The following is a 17,115-nucleotide window of genomic DNA, read 5'->3' as shown; positions in this document are numbered from 1 at the left end:
CACAGACAAATCCAAATTACACCCTGCGTCTCGTGATGAGGTCTGGTGCCCAATTACCAACAATCGTTTCTTGTTTTAGGACATCAATGTATCGTCATGAGCCACAGGGTGTAATTTGGATTTGTCTGTGCATGTTTTTTTTTTTTTTTACTTTTAAAGGTCTGGTGCCCATCCACTTCCATTATTTGGCTGACAGACTGCACCGGTTTTCGTTAAAAATCTTCGCTTGTGTTCTGCTGAAGAAACAAAGTCACCTACATCTTGGATGTCCCGGGGGTAAGCAGATAAACATCAAATTTTCATTTTTGGGTGAACTATCCCTTTTATAGATGGTAAAGACACATACAAGCAGTGTTAATTAAGATATTAGCCTAATATTTCACCTTTCCTGACCGAAAATGATCAGAACAAACCCGAATATTGTCAGGATTCTTGCCCTGGAAATCCTGGTTCAGTTTGGCCAGCGACAAATGCCTTTTGTTCCTCAGTTTTCTCCTTGATTTGTTATAACTTTTGGCAGTCTATAGTACTTTTTTTTCCAGGTCTGACTGATTAGTACAGGCTTAAAACATTACAATACCATTTTAGCAGCAAATTATGCGAGTGGCATTACTTTACGTTCAGTGCCACCAATATGGCCGATTGATGACGCATCGTGAAAACACTGTAAGGGGTTCGTTTGATGCAGTGGACATTTAACAGCCTTTTCAAACAGCAACAGTTAGCAGACTATACATAGATTTTTCAGTTTAAACAAAGGTATTGTATGTTAATGGTTGCCAGATGACTCAGCCTTAAATCCTTAAATAATACTGCTGTTTTAGTAGTGCTGAGATGAGTCAGAATGGTCAGAGGTATTTATGAAACTGAGTCATAAATAATTTAAAGAAACAAGGCCTGCGTCCCAATGTGCACACTATCCATTCTAAATTCCATGTAATAGTAGTAATTTTCAATACTATTTAGGGCTGATAGAGTGGATAGAATGCACAATGGGACACAGGGAAGGAAGCTTGTTTCTGCAAAGGGCTAAAAAATAAATAAAAAGATGACTTCTGTCTCACAGTTTTCTCACAGTTTTGAGTTTACATTTCGCAATTCTCTTTTTTCTCCGCGCCGCTCGCGTCCGGTGTAGACACGGTGTTAGGCAGTGGGGCTTAGCGAGACCCCAGTCGTTATGGTTATCTCGCCATTAATCGCCCTAATGGAGGACCAGGTACATACGTCATCCGGTATAATTGAAATGATTGGCTATGAGCTACGCACAGGCGCATTTGATAGACATTCGTAGCGCCCAATAAACGGCTCTGGGCATTTGTAAACCACGCCTCAAATACGAGAAAATGAACATGTGGTTCCCAGACCACAAATCATGACGTTGTCATGACGTGGTTTGGCGTTAGCCAGGCTACCTGTGGCCTAAATAGGCTTGCATAGATTTGTGACAGCTACTTTACTAACTCATGTCTTAGTAATGTTTCAGAACAGATAAGCTTATAATGCCATGGAGATACATGCCATGTTTTGTTGGTACTGTAAACATTTGCATAACAACAGCACAGTAACAAAATTTGACAACATTGACTTGTAGTTAAACCAAGCCACTATTATTGTTAAAGGGATAGTTCATCCAAAAATGAAAATTGTGTCATTAATTACTCACCCTCATGTCCTTCCAAACCCGTAAGACCTTTGTTTGTCTTCAGAACACAAATTAAGATATTTTCGATGAAATCCGAGAGATTTCTGAACCTGCATAGACAGCAAGGTAACTGAAAGGTACCAAGAACATTGAGAAAATTATAGAAGATTTGAGGAATTGTTGAAAAAAGAATTACGGTTGAACCATTGATGTCACATGGACTATTTTAATGATGTCCTTACTACCTTTCTGGGCCTTGAACATGTCAGTTGTATTGCTGTCTATGCAGGGTCAGAAAGCTCTTGGATTCCATCAAAAATATCTTCATTTGTGTTCCCAAGATGAACGAAGGTCTCATGGGTATTGGACGACATGAAGGCAAGTAATTAATTGAAACCAAATTGTAATAATTTTTTATTTTTGTTTAATTTGTGCCATTATTTTTAGAGATGTTGTAGTACAGACGCAAATGGGACCCATGTGACAAATATTAACCACAGATAGGTGATAAAAGTACTCAGTTGTTTATTCTCTTCCAGCATATTACTAGGCTTGACAAGGTCTGTTTTGCCAAGCCCTGGTGTATTCAGTGACTCACGGACTATCACAGAGCATGTAAGTGAAAGTGAAAACAATATTGACAAAACAGCATTGTTAGCCGCTAGGCGTCCATGAGCAGTGCTGTAAAATGATTCATTTTTTATCAAATTGAACCTCTTGAGTACTGAGTGGATTGTTTGATAGAGTGTGAATTGCAGCAGAATATTAATAACAGCAGAGCATTATTCTTTAATAGGTGGAAAATATGAAATTCAGTTTGAGGGCAATTTGGCTGACTCAACAGTAGATACCTTATGAACTTACCACATGAGTAACTTAATAGACTACATTATAATTCTGCAGTTATGCTTAATTTTTTTTTTTTTTGCATCTTATCGTTTAAATGACACATTTTGTGTAGTAGATATGATAATTAATCAACAGGCTATAAATGGGTAAACATATGATTTTTGTTTCCTTCCGCCTCACAGATTTTCCCATCAACCTTCTGGTATGGTGGATGTGGTTCATTTGCACTAGTTAGAACATCTGTTCTATAATTGCATATAGTGCTTTCTCCTTTTTAGTTTTTTTTTTTAAACACTTTTGCAGTGTCATGAAAGAGGAAAATCTTAGACACCTAGAAAATACACCTAGACACATATGGAAACTCAATTGGCTTTTTTTTAAATTCTAAAATTCATACTCCACTACAAGGTACTGGCTATTTGGAGACTCAGGACTATAACATGCATTGGCAGTGCTATTATAGCTATTATATCATTATTTGAACTGCAGATGCATCTTTGAGATATGTCTGGAACAAATCCAATCAAACACATTGTCATGCATATTCTATGAGTATTTCCTAGTAAAAGCCTGTTTTCTTGGAGGTTTGAACTCAAATTAAAACCATCCAGATGTTCAGTATACATTCTTCCGGAAAATAAAATCTTACAACTTCTGTGCAAATAAAAAAAAAAAAATATGTAAGACATTCCCCATGTCTGCTCAGATTTAGCACTTTAGACTTAAAGGAGAACTCCGGTGTGATTTTGACCTAAAGTGTATTGAATCATGATACCGAGTGTAAACGTACCTTGCTCATCTCGGTTTGTGTCCAGCTGTCTGAAATCTGGGGTCAGTTAGCCGATGCTCACAACAGGTTGTCAATGAGAGTCAACAGGGCATCGAAGAAGCCATGTAAATAAATCACTGTTTTACGCCATTTACGAGGCACAAAGTAGCTCCACACTTCATTGGTAGACTTCCAAGGGCCCTGACATTTAAAACGAGACATTGAGAACTCAGAAAAAGCACCGGTAGTTTATTTACAATAAGATTTATACAGACATTTTCCACCAGGAACAGACCGGTCGCCGCCATCTTAAATTTAGTCACGATAAGTTGAGTGACGAGCAGGAAGGAACTTATCAGGTTTTCAACTTATCAGGTTGTAGTTTCCTTGGTGCTCGACACTCGACTTTTCGTGACTACATTCAAGATGGCGGCGATCGCTTAACTACTTGCAGTTACTGTCTGTATAAATCTTCTCGTAAATAAACTACCGGTGCTTTTTCTGAGTTCTCAATGTCTCGTTTTAAATGTCAGGGCCCTTGGAAGTCTACCAATGAAGTGTGGAGCTACTTTGTGCCTCGTAAATGGCGTAAAACAGTGATTTATTTACGTGGCTTCTTCGATGCCCTGTTGACTCTCATTGACAACCTGTTGTGAGCATCGGCTAACTGACCCCAGATTTCGGACAGCAGGACACAAACCGAGATGAGATATGCAAGGTACGTTTACACTCGGTATCATGATTCAATACACTTTAGGTCAAAATCACACCGGAGTTCTCCTTTAAGTACTTAAAGATTGCCTAAACTGTTCAAAGGTTTTTCAATTGTAGCAAGTTCACTACTTCTAAATGTCAAACAAAAATCTTAAATTGGTATTTACATACGGCAACAAAATATGTCGAGGCTTATTCTTGCACAATGCAAATTTACATTTGGTAGCATAGTTACAGTGAGGAGGCAACTATGTAAAAGATTTTTAACATTTAAATACCACAGTTTAATTTGCAATACCATCTTATTCTTTAACATGGAAGTAAACCTATGGGCGAGACTTCCGGTTCATTAGCCGCTATAAGAAAATAAGGAGAAGAATAACAATGTGCAATAAATGGTAAAACTGTTTGCACTACAAACCAGTGTGTTTAGAATTGAGATAATACATTAAAATAACATCGTAAGACACACACATTTGTAATATCAAGCAGCAAAATTAGCTGTTTTGTACAACTAAAAATAGCTTGATGCAGACCAGAAGCCAGACCCATAAAATTTGTAAATGGGCCCCTCTTACAGGAAAAATAGGGTGGATAAAAAACAAATGATAGAGAATGACAGCTTATATCACATTAATACCACATGAATTATTCAAGAGGGTGAATTATTTGCAACCATTATGTTGAACTTTAAGGCTTAATATAACTTAAACGGATGAGTTAAAAAAAAAAAATCACCCCCCTCACAGTTGACATGAAGGGCAAAACTAGCTATATAGACCAAAACCATTTTTTAAACCAGGCTGTAAACATACTTTTTTCTGCTGTAAAGTTGGGCATTTTAACATGGGGAGTCAATGGGACTGACTCCCTTTTGCAGCCAGTCTCTAGCGGCCAGTCGATGAATTGTAGTTTAAGTCACTTCCGTGTTGGTTTCAATAGAGCGAGCGGGAGGTTGCCGCTTGTTTGCAACACAAAACCTTTTTCAGTTTAGACAATTTTAAAAATTAACCATTCAAACAAAAAATGCACTATTTGTAAAATAAAACAAGTGTGAGACTTCTAGTGTCATTCCAGTTATTATATCTGTACAAAAACAGCCCATTATGCTGCTTGATATAAAGAGATTTTTTATTGTATTATTTACAGTTGAAGTCAAAAGTTTACATACACCTTGCAGAATCTGCTAAATGTGAATCATTTTACTAGGGGTGGGCATAGATTAATTTTTTTAATCTAGATTAATCTAGATTAAATCTTGGAATTAATCTAGATTAATCTAGATTAAAATGGCTAATTTGAATTCTGCTGAAGGCATTCAGAATATGTGTGCTACCCAAATAATGACTTAAAGTCTTTGAGAATGGATCATAAAGCTCATAAAGCTGTTCTATGATAATTTGTTGATGAAAATAAATTATGTTCAATTAGATGTACTTGTGTTTACTAACTAACTAACAATGAAATTATTTTTTCTACCTATTAGATTGTGTTTTTTTTTTAACGTCAACACCTACCCAGCCCATTACATGTTACACCGTACTTTTATTTTGACAGGTTGCCGTGAAGTTTCTGTGTCATACAGTATGATATGATACTAGTTTTCTCAAATGAAACGGTAAAAGTGACACTCACAGCAGTTTGGGAGATTGAGTTTATCTGTTCATGTTAGATGAAAATGCCAAAAATTACCGGGAGCGTCACGTGTGTTTCAGTATGCGTGTAGTAAAAGCTCGTCTCCGCAATGCATACATACAGCTAGGCAAAAGGAACATATCGGATTCATATTAAAACGGTCTTTTTGCATTTCAGTTTTCACATACACTAGTCCATATCGCGATTTGAATTAAGTGACTGACCAACATTTGATTTATGAATCCAAAAAACGACGAATTTACGTGGCATTTCGCTATAGTAGATTCGGTTTTTATGAATGGAGGACGACGCGATCCCGTCTGTGTTTTGGCGGAGGAGACTTAAACGCGCGACCATATAGTCTTCGGTATACATCCGCGTTAAACTATCAAGGTGAAAGTCATCATAGCTTGCGTATTTTAGACCCAGCTCCCAACCCAAATTTGAGAATAGATTAACGGCGATATTTTTTTTATCGCGCGATAAGAGTTTCACGTTAACGCAGCACGTTAACGCCGATAACGGCCCACCACTACATTTTACCAAAATAAGAGGGATTATACAAAATGCATGTTAATTTTTATTTAGCACTGACCTGAATAAGATATTTCACATAAAAGATGTTTTCATATATGCCACAAGAAAATAATAGTTGAAAAAAAAAAATGACCCCGTTCAAAAGTTTACATACAAGTTTACAAGATGCTTTCAATCCATTGTTTTTCCTTCTGAAGCATCAGTGAGCATTTGAACCTTCTGTAATAGTTGCATATGAGTCCCCTAGTTTATTTCAGTATGAAACGATTCTCAAAATCACAGTTATTGTTGGAAAGGGTTCAAATACACAAAAATGCTTAAAGGAACACTCCACTTTTTTGGAAATAGGCTCATTCTCCAACTCCCCCCGAGTTAATAAGTTGAGTTTTACCGTTTTGAAATCCATTCAGCCGTTCTCCTGTTCTGGCGATATCACTTTTAGCATAGCTTAGCATAAATCATTGAATCCTATGAGACCAATAGCATCATGTTCAAAAATGACCAACGAGTTTCGATATTTGTCCTATTTAAAACTTGACTCTTCTGTAGTTATATCGTGTACTAAGACCGGTGGAAATGCAAAGCTTCAATTTTCTAGGCTGATAAGATTAGGAACTACACTCCCATTCCGGCGTAATAGTCAAGGAAGTTTGCTGCCGTAATAAGGCTGAAGCAGGAGCAGTAATACCACGCAGCACATGTGCAAATGCTAAACTAGCTTGGAACTCATTTCTGATAATACTCCGCCTGCTTCGGCCATATTACGGCAGCAAACTTCCTTGACTATTACGTCGGAATGGGAGTGTAGTTCCTAATCTTATCAGCCTAGAAACTCGCAGCTTTGCATTTCCACTGGTCTTAGTACACAATATAACTACAGAAGAGTCAAGTTTTAAATACAACAAATATGGAAACTCGTTGGTCATTTTTGAACGCGATGCTATTGGTCTAATAGGATACAATGAACTATGCTAAGCTATGCTAAAAGTGATATCGCCAGAACAGGAGAACGGCTGAATGGATTTCAAAACGGTAAAAAATCAACTTATTAACTCGAAGGGAGTTGGAGAATGAGCCTATTTCCAAAAAAAGTGGAGTGTTCCTTTAACAACCAAAGAATTTGTGGGACCTGAAGGATTTTTCTGAAGAACAGCGGGCAGTAGGCTAACTGTTCAGGACAAACAAGGAACTCATGAACAACTATCACTAAACAAAAAACACAGCTGTGGTACATTCAGGCAACAACACTGTATTGAGATTCAAGCATATGTGAACTTTCGAACGGCATAATTTTTGGAAATTCAACTTATTTTCTCTTGTGGACTATATGTAAACGTCTTTTATGTGACATCTTATTGAAGTCAGTAGGCTACTAAAAAAATAACATGCATTTTCTATGATCCCTGTTATTTTGCGGATTCTGCGAGGTGTATGTAAACTTTTGACAACTGTATATGTATTGTCGTAATTGCACCGTTTTGTAGCGGAAATAGTTTTACCGTTTACTGCACTCTTAGGAGGCCTATTTATCTATAAACGCTAATGATTCAGAAGTCTCGCACATTCACAGAAAAGAACTGACGCCTGTGTTGCAAAATACGTTGGATATCGTTGCTTTGGGATTGACATTGTACTTGTACTCGACCAATGCGTCTTCATAAACCCTCAGAAAGACAGAGAGGAACTAGGTGCGCAATAATTTCTCTCTTTGTGTGTGTGTGTGTGTGTGTGTGTGTGTGTTATGGATCACTCCCAGTCACACTCTGTGTTCCTGTCATCGTCCCAGCCATCAGATGGTGGGCAGCTCACTCACGGCTGGGCACTCAACTGATGGCAGCTGTCCTGTAGGAAGTGCAGTTGGCACGGGTTTATCTGCGATATCGCTCCCTTACATCGCCTTGGCATTGTGTCATGGTATAAATATTCAATACTTCTGAGCAGAGTTTTTAGAGTGTCAACTTCGCGTTGATCCAAAAAAATGTGTAAAGTCTTGTTAAGTCGCAGCATAATAAGGTGTTTCGTAATTGTATTAATTATAAAATCACAATTAGGCTCACAGAGGAAGTCCATATTCTCTATAAGAGGCTTGGGCGTCTGTACGGAATGATCTGGGCGCTGCAGGGCTGCTGGGTGTACAGCAGGGGGCGCTCTTGCACAATCACTGTCCATCGTGATTACAAGGGACTCTGGGGACTGTGAGAGGCAGTCTGCTATTTCTGACACATCCTCTCAAACAAGCCTGCTTTCGCCGTTCAGAGACATTAAAGCTGCCACGCAACTCAAAAGATTTGATCGCGTAATTCTGACATTTATGATTGTGAACGCATTATGTAAAACATATTTTGCATAATACACTATGCACAATGGCTTAATTATTTAAATTGTGCATGCTGTTCCTATTACGTTCTGATTTATAAGCATTTATTAGTGATTTGATGAGAAAAACACTGCATTGCAGGATTTGTTAATGTGCAGGGTTACACACAAACCATAAAAACGAAACCTGTTCCACACATGGTGCTTACAACAGTATCATGTTACTTCCAAAAGCATCGTGGGCAACCTTTGACCCTTAACTGTAATTGTAAATGATTATGTATAATTGAAATTCATTTATTAATGTGATTTTAAATGCATTTATTGTATTAAAGTTTTAAGTAGTGATGTGTAACACTCTTTGTCTCACTGTATATTATGTGTATTTTAGAAAAAATGTTTTCCTTATATATAAGAAGTATAGTATAACTATAATAAGTAAAAAGGGAAATAAAATGCACTGTAAAAAATGAAAATATCAAATAAAACCTTGATTATTTGTTGTATTAAAAAAAAACATAAAATTTCACAGTTAAGCCAATGTCTACTTGCTTAATTGTTTGGGAAGTTTACTACCGATTTCCTGTTAAATTGCTTCTACATAGGTTTTTTTTTTTTTTTTTTTTTAAATGGAAGCTTAATTTTATATATATATATATAATATTTAAATATTTTTTATTATTAATATAAAGGAAGATAAAAAAATTCAAAGTAGCAAATTAAACATTCATTATTTGTTTTACAAAAAATGTTCATTTATACTTTAGGAAAATTAATGATTTCATTATCGTTTATTGTTAATAAGTAAAGTAAAAACAAAGGTAAAAAAATCAAAGTAACAAATAAAACCATGATTATTTATATTTTCCAAAAAAGTTTTTTTTTTATTTGTACTTTCATGAAAAATAATGATTTCACTATTGTTTATTGTTAAAAAGTAAAGTAAAAACGAAGATAAATAATTCCAAATAAATTCTTGATTATTTATGACTCACACACACACACACACACACACACACACACACACACAAGCTTTTTTTTTAATGAAAAAAAGAAACTTTTCCTTTCTATTTCTATTACTGTTTATTGTTAATAAGTAAAGTAAAAAGGAAGATATAAAAAAATCAAAGCAGCCAATGAAACCTGGATTATTTGTTTTAGAAATAAATAAATACATAGAGGAAGCTTAGTATTTTTTATTAGTGTTTTTGAAAATGAATGATTCCATTATTGTTTATTGTTAACAAGTAAAAAGGAGGATTAAAATAAAAATAAAAATCAAAGTAGCTAATTAAACCTCATATATGTTTTACAAAAGGAAAAAGCTTTATATTTTTCATTTTGTATTTTTTGAAATGAATGATTTCATTATTGTTTTTTGTTAATAAGTAAAGTAAAAAGGTAGATAGAAAAATAAAAGTAACAGATGAAACCTTGTTTATTTATGTTTTACAAAAAAAAAAAAAAAAAAAAAAAAAGGAAGCTTAGTATTTTTTCATTTGTATTGCAAGTATTGATTCCATACTGTTAGCAAGTAAAGGAAAAAAAGATTTCCCTTTGTGATCCAATAATTTCTGTTAAACCTTCAGGGTCATTTCATGCCCAATGCATTATGCTTTAAAATACAAATGCAATCGAAAACAACCAATGATCACATTATTGCAAGCAAAAAGAAAGATTCAGATTTTTTTTCCCTCCTTTTGTAATTGAATGATTTCTATTAAACCTTTAAGGGGGTCATCTTATATCCAGAGCAGTATGTTTCAAAATGAAACCACTATTTACTTTCTAAAGTATTTAACCAAGGTCTTCCAGGTGCATTGGGAAATTATAAGCTGATGAACCTGTTGAACCTTCGCTCGGCAGACCAGGATGTTGAGAGCTCGTGCGGCGGTAATTGAAATCCTTTGACCCGTCACCAGGGCCGGAGGACCGAGGGAAAGATTTGATCATAATATGGAGCATCATTGCAAATGAAAATGCTGCTCTCTCTCAACCTCCAAACCATTTTTTCTCCCTTGAATGAGTTCAGATCAATCCCTAGATCGGCCTGACCCTGAATGGGCTTTTTTGGGAGGACCGATATCTTATTAAATGAATTACTCTTAAAGTAATGGAGTCGTAATAACCTAGAGCACTCTATAGTTTTAGCATGATAAAAGCGGGCGGCGAGTATTGTCGACAACAGTCCCTCTCAAGGCCGAGGCTAGTAATTCAGCGCTGCGTTGCCATGGTGGTCGCCATGGAAACATCCTACACCGTTCGCTGAGAGTTGAAGGTAACACCCACTCTCATTGTTCCTCGTTCGCCGGGCTAATGCATATTCATAGTCACAGCGAAGCCATTACCGAAGGCTTTTATTGGTCTGTGTATCCATCAGCTGCACAATACCATTACAAATGCTGCAATTCACCTATCTATGGCCTCTTAATTAAGAGGGACTAGATTAATAACCTCGGACGATTTGATTAATAAAGCAACAGGAGTGTATCTGATTTGCGTGCAGGCGCGACTGCGTTGTTGCAGACTGCAAACTCGTGTAGGGAAAGAATAAAGAGGAGACTCAGAACAGGTATCAGGGTGACGTTTTTAATCAGTTTGAAAGAGAAATATTGATGCGGTTGCATCGCGTTTTAACAGACAACACAAAAGCGATTTGCTTGTGAGATAATTGCTTCATCAGAAGTGTACAAGGTTTGCATGAATAAAAGATCAACTCACAGCTCGAGGCCTTGAAACATATCACCCTCCTACACAAAAACATTCACCTTAAGTTGTTCGGCGCAGTAGCAACTACAGAAATAAATTCAACTCTCAGATGAATTGGAGTTGCGTAGTTCGGGGTGCACACACACGTACACAAAAAATGGCTAACAGCGGTTTTTGAATATTCAAAATGACAGGGTTTTAAGCAAAGCCAATTAACCCTCCGGTTGTGTTCGGGTCAAATTGACCGGGAGAGTATTTTCTTTTTTTCTGAAAATACAATGTTATCGTATTGGATTTAAACTTACTGACTTCGTTCACACAGGGTATAGGTACTTCTCTCTTTTTTTTTTTTACATTTTCAAATTTGTTTGTGTGTTTTATTTCATCTAGTCACACTTGTGGTGTTCCAAACTACAAACAATTGCTTATAAATCTCTCATTTTGCTATATTATCACCACACATTGGATTCGTTCTTTTTGTCAACTTGTTTTCTTTTATTTAGGACTGGTTTTGCGTTTTTATTTGCATTTGATTCATCGTAAGCCTTATTTCTTTGAAAGTAGGCACCACATTTTTTGAGTGAAAAAAGCTTTTTTTTAATGCATAATTTTCACGATGTTTAATCAGGAAGTTTGCTTTTAAATGCTTTCATTTTGTACAAAATTGCTAAACGTTACACTTGTGGTGTTCCGGGTCAAAAATGACCGGACTCCAAACAATTGCTTATAAATCTCTCATTACGCAATGTTATCACTAAATATTGGATTCATTTTTTTTTCAACTTGTTTTCTTTCATTTAGGACTGGTTTTGTGTTTCTATTTGCATCTGATTAATTGTAGGCCTCATTTATTTGAAAGTAGGCACCTAATTTTTTGAGTAAAAAGCATTTTTTTAAGAGTAATTTTGCTTATAAAGGCCTTTTATTCTTCCCTATTCACTTTCAATTACCGGACATTTTTGGAATTTTGTACAAAATGCAAGTATTATCTGATTAAACATAGTGTGATAAGCAGTGCAATTTTTAATAATTTCTCATATTGTGAAAATAAATAAAAAATGCTTTTTTCACTCAAAAAATGAAGTACTTACTTTTGGAAAAATGAGGCCTATGATTAATCAGATGCAAATAGAAACACACAACCAGTCCTAAATGAAAGAAAACAAGTTGACAAAAAGATTGAATCCAATATTTAGTGATAATATAGCATAATGAGAGATTTATAAGCAATTGTTTGGAGTCCGGTCATTTTTGACCCGGAACACCAGAAATGTGACTTTTTGCAATTTTGTACAAAATGAAAGCATTTAAAAAGCAAACTTCCTGATTAAACATTAAACCACACTAGTGTGATAAACAGTGCACTGTTTTATAATTTTTTATCTCATATTGTGAAAATTATTTATAAAAAAATGCTTTTTCACTTAAAAAATGAGGTACTTACTTATGGAAAAATTAGGCCTACGATTAATCAGATGCAAATAGAAACACACAATCAGTCCTAAATGAAAGAAAACAAGTTGAAAAAAAAATGAATTCAATATTTAGTGATAATATAGCATAATATGGGATTTATAAGCAATTGTTTGGAGTCCGGTCATTTTTGACCGAAACACCACAAGTGTGACTTTTTGCAATTTTGTACAAAATTAAAGCATTTAAAAGCAAACTTCCTGATTAAACATTGTTTGGTGTCCGGGCATTTTTGACTGGGAACATTAAACGTGTGACAGGAATCCGAACACAACCAGAGGGTTAATCAGGCGCATTGTTCAAGGGTCCAAAACGTGGTTAATTATGAGCGTTAGCTACAAGTAACAATCAGATGCTGCTTACCTGTTTAATGAAGGGGAAAACGAACGCATTTGGTCGCAGATGAGCCTGCGTATCCACATTATTAGCCAACGGAGCTGGTCGCTGAGGTAGACTGTGACTTGTTGTCAGAAAGCAGAAGGAACAACAACAAAATCACTAGTCTTCCACAGCGGCCCAGACCAACAAAGTCTGTATCTGTAGAAACGACGAGATTCACTAAAATATATTTGCAGACGGGGCTTTCTGAGATCTTCTTTCAATATACTGGATGTATGTTCTGGGATATAGCCACATCAGCATGCCCTACACATTTTTTAAGAAAAGGAATTGATTTACTGTCTATGAATATGAATATTTATTAAAAGCTCTGCTATATGTGTGCTTTCAGCCTAAGAAGTAACCCAGCCAGAGACCCAGTGTGAATCCGGAGAAATCCAAGACCGATGGGAGCTCATAATGTGGTATTACCTGAAGCATACCTGCCCTTTCCACTGAGAAGACTTCACACACCCTGCAAAATGTCGCCCGTATCTGAAGGCTACTGTGGCAACCTCGTGTCCTCATGTTCGGTCCGATGAGGCTCAAAATGAAAGATGATTCAGTCAACAAGCCCCTAGTTCGAATAACAGGGTCTGCTTGAAAAGGCCCGGAAAGAGCTTTAGGTGTGAATCACACAACGAATGGTTAGCAAGTGGAAACCTTTGAAAAATAGAGAAGAAATGCAAGAGTTTGTGAGAAAGGCAGGCAATATAAAGAATTTACTTCATATAAATATTTACTTAGACGTTAATAAACCTATTTTATAACATTTACATTTAAAAAAAAATGTATACAGGAAAATATTACTATAAAGATACATTTAAATATTTTACTGGCAATCAAACTGTAATTTGCAATATTATATGTATACTATTATTTAGTAATGTATTTTAACATATATGTGACCCTGGACCACAAAACCTGTCATAAGTAGCACTTTGTGGCAATAGCCAACAATACATTGTATGGGTCAGAATTATCAATTGTTCATTTATGCCAAAAATCATTAGAATATTATGTAAATATCATGTTCCTTGAAGATAATTTGAAGATATTTTCCTACCGTAAATATGTGACCCTGGACCACAAAACCAGTCATAAGGTTAAATTTTACAAAACTGAGATATATACATCATATGGAAGCTCAATAAATAAGCTTTCTATTGATGTATAGTTTGTTAGGATAGGACAATATTTGGCCGAGTCGAGATACATCTATTTGAAAATCTAGAATCTAAGGGTGCAAAAAAATCTAAATTCTGAGAAAATCGCCTTTAAAGTTGTCCAAATTAAGTTCTTAATGCATATTACTAATCAAAGATTACATTTTGATAGGTTTACAGTAGGAATTTTACGAAAAATCTTAATGTAACATGATCTTTACTTAATTTCCTAATGATTTTTGACATAAAAGAAAAATCAATAATTTTGACCCATACAATGGCTATTGCTACAAATATACCCCAGCGACTTAAGACTGGTTTTGTGGTCCAGGGTCACATATATCAAAACTTAATTTTTGATTAGTAATATGCATTGCTAAGAACTTCATTTGGACAACTCTGAAGGCATTTTTCTCAATATTTAGATTTTTTGCACCCTTAGATTCCAGATCTTCAAACAGTTGTATCTCCGCCAAATATGTCCTATCCTAACAAACCAAACATCAATGGAAAGCTTATTTATCATCTTTCAGATGATGTATAAATTCCAATTTCAAACACTTTAAAAATCTGGAATCTGAGGGCGCAAAAAAATCTAAATCTAAAAAGTTGTCCAAATTAAGTTCTTAGCAATGCATATTACTAATCAAAAATTAAGTTTTGATATATTTACGGTAGGAAATTTACTAAATATCTTCATGGAACATGATCTTTACTAAATATCCTAATGATTTCTGGCATAAAAGAAAAATGTATAATTTTGACCCATACAGTGTATTGTTGGTTTTGTGGTCCAGAGTCAAAACATTGCATCTTATAGTAGTATATAATTAAATTTTTTTTTTTCTTATGACAGCGGAATTATTTGTATATTTTTCCCTTGCTCTCATTGAATTCTCTGCTTAATGCAAGAAATGTCCCACCTAGTCAAAGTTGTTCAAAGACATTAGAGTCAATAATTTTAATTTAAATAAAAAAATTATCGAAAGCCTTTTTTGTTGCATTTGTTAATTTTTGACTTTGCGTATAACAATATTTTAAATTTTATTTTATTTAGCGCACCCATGTAAATCAGAGCGTCACCGGAACATATCCCCCCCACCAAATCTCACTGTTCCGAAATCCTTTAAAACCAAACATTTAGTTCGAACCTTCTCCCACAGTTAGGACACTTAGTGTCTCCAAGCATTAAACTTCCCATAAATCCTGCGTTCCCTGAATTCCCATTAGCCACGAGGCAGTTACCCCTAGGTATAAAAGCCGGTCATAAACGAGAAAGCACTCGGTTAAGCATGCTCACGACTCCCACGTAACGCCCGCCGTTCGGCAGATAATGAAGTGATCAGTTTTAAATGACAGATCAATGCAAGGAAGAGAACACGACAGCAAAGGCGAGGCAGGAAAGGTGCAGTGAGCTGGCCTTTTCTTATAGCCTGCACATCATTTCGCTAAAAACCTCTCCACGCAAGCACACACACACATCCTAGACCTTTGATGGTGACATTTGAAGAAGGACAGCTGAGTGCATTTAGTTCTACCTTGCTCGGAAGACACGAGCGACGGGATTGTGCCCCCTTCCCTCTGAAAGAAACACTCTATTTCCTTTCAGTCCAAAGGGCGGAGGGCTCGACAACAAAAACAACAACAAAATCCAGGCGAAAAGCCTCCACGGTAACACCGCGTAACACGAGCCGCGAGATTCAGAAATATGTACGGCGCGCGACGTCAAACTCACCTGCGCCGGCAACAAAAGCCTGACTGACAGGTGTTTTGGGATGGCAGGGGACCGTCAAAGCTAAGGTTACATCGGCCCATTCATTTTGTATAAGGCCCTGCTTGGGTTAGCACATACAAAGAGAAAGCAACAATCGGGAGGCCATTGTGCCGGAGATGGCATTGAGCGGAGACTGACAGCGCGATTCTTTAGCCCTCTGAAGGAGAGCTTCATTAGAGACGTGGCTACTCGCCGCCACCGCCTCATACTGAGGTGATGGATTACTTTCAGAGCCCAAGCCGCACAAGGGAAATTAGCTCGGATCAACTATGGTTTTTCCCATTAAAAAAACATATTAGCCATAATAGGCTCCTCAGTTCGCATGAATAAAGTCGAGGCGTCCTTTTTTGCTTCGGTCCCCTCTCATTTTCTTTAAGTAGCCGAATCCGTTTCCGCGCGCGCACTTATACGTTTACTTAAGATTCCAGAGAAGTGGGAGCAAGTGAGAGAAAGAAAAAAAGGTGAGAGTACCGTTCCTATTTATCTCCGGTCGGGAGTCTAGCTGGAAAATAATGGGCTCTACGTTGAATAGTAATCCTTTATTAAGGCCAGTTAAATTATGCTCTTCAGTTTAGGATGGCCGCCTTTCACCGGGCACAATTAGAAAAACCAAACGCGCCGCTCAGAGAAAAAGAGCTCGGTGTCCAGCCAAGAGGAGCGAGCATTCAATTCAGCTCCCGTAACATGCGAATTAAGACTAATGTCCAATTATACTGTCGCCGCCATTTGTCTAAAGATAATTCGATAGAGAGAGAGAAATCTTTTTCCCCTTTGAGAATGTGCATAGATCATAACCTCGGGGATTCGTCATGCTTGTAAAACTTTATTACGATCATTCTTGGCGGGCGAAAATCAATTGTCTCCATTTTTTGGATTGTTGAGCATGTTATAGGGATCTTTATAGGCTCGCGGATATGACAGTTTGGACGTCAGATGGATTCGTCGTGTCTCGCTAATGGAGAGACCTGAAATAGCTGGTCAGGCAGATGACGAGATGTTCGTTTAATAGGTAGTACTTTTTTTCTTCTTCTCTACTCAGGTGTGGAACACGTATTGGGGAAAGAAAACAATTAAAAAATGCATTAGGGCAGCCAATGAAACATGATTATGGAGCTGAGACGGCAGATAATGATGTCAGTTAGCTTCGAAATCT

Source organism: Garra rufa, chromosome 25 (assembly GCF_049309525.1).
Source record: "Garra rufa chromosome 25, GarRuf1.0, whole genome shotgun sequence".
Taxonomy (NCBI): Eukaryota; Metazoa; Chordata; class Actinopteri; order Cypriniformes; family Cyprinidae; genus Garra; species Garra rufa.
Note: the sequence above shows the minus strand (reverse complement) of the source record.